Source organism: Falco biarmicus, chromosome W (genome assembly GCF_023638135.1).
Source record: "Falco biarmicus isolate bFalBia1 chromosome W, bFalBia1.pri, whole genome shotgun sequence".
NCBI lineage: Eukaryota > Metazoa > Chordata > Aves > Falconiformes > Falconidae > Falco > Falco biarmicus.
In genome coordinates, this window is record NC_079310.1 from 3,123,447 (window position 1) to 3,131,021 (window position 7,575).

General features: G+C 45.5%; 1 long non-coding RNA gene across 1 annotated transcript; it reads left to right on the forward strand.

Annotated features, from left to right (window-relative positions):
- The first annotated feature begins 4,458 nt into the window (after nucleotides 1-4,458).
- On the forward strand, nucleotides 4,459-6,692 carry LOC130142157 (uncharacterized). The gene is made up of 2 exons (XR_008819309.1): nucleotides 4,459-5,064; nucleotides 6,310-6,692. It is a non-coding gene; the product is annotated as an uncharacterized LOC130142157 (long non-coding RNA).
- The last annotated feature ends 883 nt before the right edge of the window (nucleotides 6,693-7,575 follow it).

A 7,575-nucleotide genomic window follows, 5' to 3' on the forward strand; every position in this document is an offset into this window, starting at 1 on the left:
ACCCTGGTTTCGTTGTGGCCCTTACCGGGAGCAGTGCGGAGCCCAGCAGGATTACGAACATAAGAGGCAAGTAAAGAACAAAGAGCTCTCCCCTCCTCCGGTACCCATAATTCTGCACGCGAAGATCCAAACGAAGATTTATTGTTTCGTGAGTATACCGTTCGGTTGGGTGGATACGGTTGTGTGACTGTGTGTAAGGGTGTGACTGAGACAGAATTCAGTTCCGAAGCGAGTGCGGAGGTCTTTTAACCGCAGTTCCGATATCCCACGAGGGACTGGGCCGGTGAAGGACTGAAGCGATTGTTCTGAGTGTTCGTGGGTGGGATAACACTCGCAAGACACCTTTAGATACAGGCACAGCCAGGAGTTCGGAGCTTTTTGTATAAAAGTTTCCAGTAATGGGTCAGGGACAAAGCAGATCCTTAGACTCAAAAGGTTCAAGGAGGGGCCTCTGGTTTAAAAGAGGAGGAAAATTACCGGATATTCCACTGGATAGTCCCTTAGAGCGAATGTTAAGATATTGGAATAGCTTAAGAAGCACTAACCATAAGGACAAGGCGGATATGATTCAGTTTTGTATGGTTAAATGGCCAAAAGAACCCTTAAGACCCCAAGTATTTTGGCCGATGTTCGGGTCCACAGAAGACTGGGTCTGTCAGGCTTTGAACATTTATGTTAATAGCAGAACACCCATGGATCTGGAAGAGAGCAAGTATGCTGCGGCCTGGTTGGGACTAACGGAAGCACCTGCCACTCTGATATTTAATTTAACTACAAAAAAGGAGGGTGAGGAAGATAAGGAGTGGGAGCCCCTTGATAATTTACCCCCTCCATATAACCAACCCTCCCCAACTGCACCAACCCCTAGCCCATCCCCACCTGCCTGAAGGACAAGAAGTCAACAAAGGAACAGGGAAAGGGAACAGGAAGGGGCTGAGGATCAGAGGGGTTTATACCCGCTGTGGGAGGTACCCTTGGGAGGTAATCAGGGAGGAACAGGCTTTGTGACGGTGCCCCTCAATACGTCAAATGTGATGAATTTTAAAAAGGAAATGGGTAATTTATTGAATGACCCTCTAGGGGTCGCAGAGAGATTAGACCAATTCCTGGGACCCAACACGTATATACGTGGGAGGAAATGCAGTCGATTTTGGGGATCCTCTTCACAACGGAAGAAAGGGGAATGATTAGGCAAGCGGGAATGAGAATATGGGAGAGGCAAAATCAAGCCGGACTGCCCAGAGATACAAAGCGGCCGAATGTGGACCCTAACTGGGACCATCAAACGGCGGCGGGATGACAGAACATGAGGGATCTTAGAACTATAATAATTCAAGGTGTCAAGGAAGCAGTACTGAGGGGACAGAATATTAATAAAGCCTTTAATGAACACCAAAAGAAAGAGGAGTCCCCAACGGAATGGCTGGAAAGGTTAAGGAAAAGCCTCCAAATGTATTCTGGCCTGGATCCAGATTCACTGGGGGGGGGGGGGGCGGGGGGGGGGGAGGGGGGGCGCTATTGAAAACTCAGTTTGTGGCAAAATCATGGGAGGATATACGGAAAAAGATAGAGAAACTGGATAACTGGCAAGACAGGGGATTGGAGGAATTGTTGCAAGAGGCTCAAAAAGTCTTTGTGAGGCATGATGAAGAAAGACAGAAAGCTAAAGCAAAAATTTTTGTCGCTGCTCTCAGAGAAAGCCAGAAGGGAAAGGAAAAAGGAAAAGATAAGGGAGGTAGCTTAGACAACAGACTGAAAAAGAAGGACGGGAACTTCCCAGCTTGTTATTATTGTGGGATGAGAGGACACTTGCAGAGAAACTGTCGGAAGCGACAGAAAGATGAGAAAATGTTTAAGGAAGATTAGGGGTGTCAGGGGCTATACCTTCTGGGGACCCAAACATCTACAGAGCCCTTGATAAAGTTATTAATAGGTCCCCACAAGAAAGAAGTTTTGTTTCTGGTAGATACGGGGGCCGAAAGATCGACTATCCAGAATATACCAGATGGACTCAAAAGGGGGAATAAGCAAATGTCCGTGGTAGGGGCAAAAGGGGAATCCTTCCCTGTGTCAATACTGGAAAACGTTGAGGTAGAATCTGAGACCTATGTGGGTCTTAATGATCTTTTACTTGTTCCAGAAGCAGAATATAACCTATTGGGGAGGGATTTGATTATCAAAATGGGCTTAAAGCTTAGAGGGGAAAACGGAAAAGTCCGGTTATATACATTAACAAAAGAAGATGAGGGAAATATAGATCCCCGGGTATGGTATAAGGAAGGGGAATTGGGAAAGTTGGAAATGGAACCCCTAATGGTAGAAATAACAGAACCCCAGAAACCTATAAGCGTAAAACAGTATCCCATTCCATTAGAAGGAAGGAAGGGATTAAAACCAGTCATAGATCGGCTATTACTAGGAGGGACTTTAGAGCCATGTATGTCTCCCCATAATACGCCTATATTACCCGTAAAAAAGGCTGATGGGACATACCGATTAGTCCAAGATCTAAGAGCTTTAAAAATTCCTCAACATATCCCCTTTTTCTTTTTGGGCAACCCATGCCTGATTCACAATTGATGTTAAACCTTTCTTCAAACAAGAAAATAAACAGCCTAAAATTAAAACATTACAACAATCATTATAACAAAGCGTATTCCTTCCATCAATAACGTCTTTAAACAACCTGTTATCCCCAGTCCTCTCAACCATTCATCAAAGGGATTATCATCAGCAAGATGACTTCTTGTTTATCGATATGGAATGATCGGAAAGGTTCACACAACACATCCCTTCAAAATCCTCAAAACCGTGCCCATGTGCTAATAACAAAAAAATCTATTGCAGCCCTATTTTGCAGTGTAGCTTGCCTAACACTATCTACATCAAGCAATAACGAGCTTAAAATCTGCGATGTAAGATCCCCAGCACACTAACCTTCGTATATTCTTAGCATTTAATGCTGCCATTGCCCCCAGCATAAATATGGAGGCTAGGACATTTGCTGTTACAGAATGTAGATCGACTCCGTCATTACATGTTTCATCAAAGGTGCGCAGTGCCCTCCGTGATCTATGAGATTGTTGAGTAATTATTAATGTCTTTCATGTGTGGAGTAAACAAAGTTAAGCGCTCTAAATAACATGGTCCACCAACAGGATACAAAGGAATCCCCAGCCACGCGCTGACTCCACATATCAAAAAGACTCCCGGTGGCAACTGATAACCCCCTGATATATCTACATGTAAACCCTCAGTTTTCAATTCACCCCAAATAGGTGAACCAGTTAGATTTTGAAACCCTGTATAAAATCCCCGTACACTTTGACGCGTCACCCATGTATGCCATGGGTCACCAAACCAAATTACTCCAGTGCCATTCACGGGTTGAAGTGGTGGTGACGTGAGTACAGTCTGCCATATCTGTTGCAATAACATTGACATATTCGACAGGTACAACGCTAGCCAATAAGTCTAACTCCTGTAAAGGTATATGATGTGATGTGGCTGATTTAAATTCTCAATAACTGTCTTCTGCCATGCTGCATTACGCATAGAAGGCCAAGCATATTGTCCATTCGGACTCATACATGTACCATTCTGATTGGAAGTCAGATCCACTGCTTTAACATTCCAAAAACAATCAAAATTTATTTCATTCTCTTGCAGGGGAATACCAATTAAACAAGTTCTAAAGGGGTTGTCTGCCTGTTGCAGACTTAAACAAAACCCTGTTATTCCCATGATATTTGCCCATGTCACCCATATGTTTGTCCTAGGCAAGATGTCGAAAATACTTTGGCCTATAGGTAAAAAATTCATCAAGACCATAAACCAAGTCCTCAAATCAAACATGTTTACTCCTACAATTTCCACCTTTTTTAAAATTTTATTTTATTATTATTACAGCCAAATCGTTTTAAACAAACAGACCATATCTCAGGTACAAAAATGGGTTTACAACATTCCACACCACAAATCTGTGCTTTCACAGATTCTGATGATGTGTACTGTCTCCAAACAGCATGGTATTGCATTAGCCGTATGTTTTCTCTTGCTTCATGCCCGGTTACTAATCAAACGTACAGTACTCAATTTACTGTCCATACACCCTTCACACCATTTACATTTAAACTTTGGCTTACAGAACCATTTTACCTCACATAGCATACATTGGCACAATACCCGTGGTCTACATCCCCTACAACAAAGACAGTTTATTCTGTCTGCTTGCTCTGAGTCTTCTCTTCCGTCTTCTGATCTTGACATACAGGTCGCATGAACTTGCTAGGGACCCATATAGGTCCTTTATCTGTGGAGATACAAAAATAACCTCTACCGATAAATAACACGGGATTAGGTCCTTCCCATACGCCTGAAGCCATATTTTTATACAGAACATTCAAACCAGGAACTGTAGTTGTTTGTTTCCCTCACGCTCTTTGGTGATGTATTGTGGAGAATTGGTTAACCGAACAAGGACATGTTAACATCGGAATGTTGAGTCATCAGGATCTTAAGAAATATCGAAAGCAGCTTATGTGAGAGTCAATGATTTACAAGGACACTCTGTCCTTGTTATCTTTGAGGAGGTTAGCACAGGGAACTTGTGGTTAACAAGAATAAGAATTTTGTCTAGAAACAAAGAGCATAGACGTAAGTTAATTTTTTAGCTGGCCAGCCAATAAGGAGCTTAACTTTTGCAATATGTATGAGCTAATTATAAGTGCTATAAAAGCTGTAACCGTAGTTGAATAAACGAAGTATGCTGATCTCTCATATTGAGTGACTGCTTCTTCCCTCCGTTCCGGCAAATGGCAACAAATTGGCGCCCGAACAGGGACCAGAGGACATAGGACCGGCGACCCGATAGCGGAGTCCGGACCCGGCGACCCGATAGCGGAGTCCGGGAGCCACGGTCGGCGGAGAAGTTGAGTGCGGTCCTGTAAGCAGCGCAGGAGGCGAAAGGGATATCTTCCCCGCGCCCGGGAGCACCTATAGAGGCTGGCCCGCCTGCTACGCGCCGCCGAAGTCTGCAAAGGCTGCAATTGTGCACAAATAGAGGTATGAACAGACAAGCGGCGTATAATTTGCTCAAATGCTTTTTAGAAAAGCGGGGCACTGAAGGGATAGATCTGAAAAAGGAACTTCCCGATTTATTAAGCTATGGTGTAGTCAGGGGATTTTTTACAGATCCTAATACAGTTTTTGAGGAAAGCGAATGGCGAAAGTTTGGGGATAAATTATTTGATGCTGTTATAAATGAGGAGAAAACAGCAAAGAAATTAATGAAACCGTGGCGGACAGTTATAAATACTATCACCATGCATAAAGCTGAACAAAAAGTTGCTGCTGCTGCAGCTGAGAGGCTGGACGGTACGGTTTCTACCGGAATGCCCTCTGCACATCAAGCGAGTGCTGCTCCTTCGCCTGACTGTCCTTTGCCCCCTTCCGTACGCACCCTGGTTGTTCCGCAGAATCCTAGTGGACCTTGGGATCTCTCCCATTTAGATTCCTCTTTAGGAAATGAGTCGGCAAGATCACATCAAGCTGACGAGGGAACTATAGGGGAGATGCCCACGGCTCCCCCTGCCTCTGCAGAGGTAGTCGGAACCGGCGAGACAAAACAACCATCACTCACGCCAGTATCTAAACGAGGAAATAATCCCTTTTTAAACCAGAATGTGTCAGACCTTGTTTCAGAACGCCAGCGATGTTGGCAAAAGGTTACGGAGGCGGCTATGAGCTCAGGCGATCGAGAGGCTGCAGCCAATCTCATGACTGAAGCGCCAGCACGGGCCAGGCGGCAGCGCGCAGGGCCGGGCCGTGGGGCGGCTGCGCTTCCCTCCCCGCCGCCGGAGCCGCCTGACGGCCCGCGGGGAGCCTCACCCAGCTGGGACTGGCGGCGCAGCGCTCGGGGCAGGCGGCAGGCCCGCCGGCCACACGTCTGTAGCAGCATGGACGCCATCTTGGCGCTCGCGCGCGGCTGGGCGGCGGCAGCGGGCTAGCGGCGGCGGCGGCGGCGGGCTGACGGCCTGCTCATGTCCCGCCGCCCGGGCCCCGCGCTGCGCTCCCCACACGCCCAGTAGCGCCGAGCCGCGACCGGCGGCGACATTTGCATAGCACCGCCCCGTGGAGCTGGGCACGCCGGGAAGTGTAGTCCTCGGGGGCGCACGCAGAGTAAGACTGGAAACATCTGGGCTGAATGGACTTTAGCATCAAAAGAAGTTCTCAACTGTTAACTCGAAAAATTAACTACATCAAAATGAAGCAGGTACCAGAGATCCTTGGAAGTTTCCACTCCTACAGGTACGCTTTGGGTCCCTAGCCGATGGGTAAAGCCTGCAGTAGAAGAAAACAATAAAGACAGCTCCGAAGAGCAACAAGGAACGACACGGAACACCGCTCCCAACCGTGGAGAGACATAGTACCACGTTGAATATTATCACAGAAGAAGGCTCATATGTGAGCGAGCCAAAAGAACTGTCAGTTGCCAATGTAACGTGTACTGTATGTTACCAGTGTGATCCTTGGATTTTATGTAAATGTTACACCTGTGGAAAGGCGTGGTGGCGTCGTAAAAAGCTTGCAAATCGCTGGTGTGAAAGTTGTCTAAACGAACAGTTTTTGTTAACTAGACTTTTGTTTGTGACAGGGCATGAACCTTTGAACAGCGACCGATATCCTCACTATCGAACTTGCTGGGTTAAACTAATAATCGAACAAGCAAAGATAATATTGGTTGGCAGTCTCGAGTGTAGTAAAGCTTGTCTAGTGCCGGCTATTTGGCCTGTCCCTGAGGAGGACTGGATTCGAGTAAAAGAAAAGTGTAAACAGCGATTTGCTTGGAAGTTGACTAAAAGTCAGGCAAAATCTATTTAGTGAAAGCTACCCGTAAGATAATAAGTAGTATCTTAGTTGTAGCAGATATTTAGATATGGTGTTATTAGCTGTTGTTATAACAAGCTTAATCGCCTCAGTTGCATCTGTTGTGCCTACTAGATCTTTTGACCCTAGAGAAAATGTCTGGGTTACGCTTAGCAGAGCTGTGAATACTACTACCTTTTGTGCTAGTTTAGCTACACCTAGTACCCCCTTTATCACTTGTTTAGTTGGTGTGCCATTAAATGACTCAGATTGGATCACCTTTAACCAGTCTCTTGTTCAGATAGGGATTACTATGCAATCAGATCGAGGCTCAAATATGAATGATTGTTTTGAGAAATTTGATAAATGGAATTTTAAACTTCCTATTGGTCCGAACCCTCAAGAAATTGAGCTAGTTGACTCATTGAATGCCTCTCATTGTGTATATATAGACTCTACTAGGTTTTATTGTCTTGGTGAAAGTTCTAACCCATCCTGTATTACCACTCGTGTAAATCCAATTGGAAATCAGTCTACTTGGAATAATTGGTGTAACCATGTCCATCGAGACCTATCAAACCTTGCCTTTGGAGTACGATCTCCTAGAAAGTTACCCCCTGGTCTATTTTTTATTTGTGGTAATAGAGCATGGAATGGAATACCCTCAATGCCTGTTGGGGGTCCATGTACCATTGGTCGCTTGAGTTT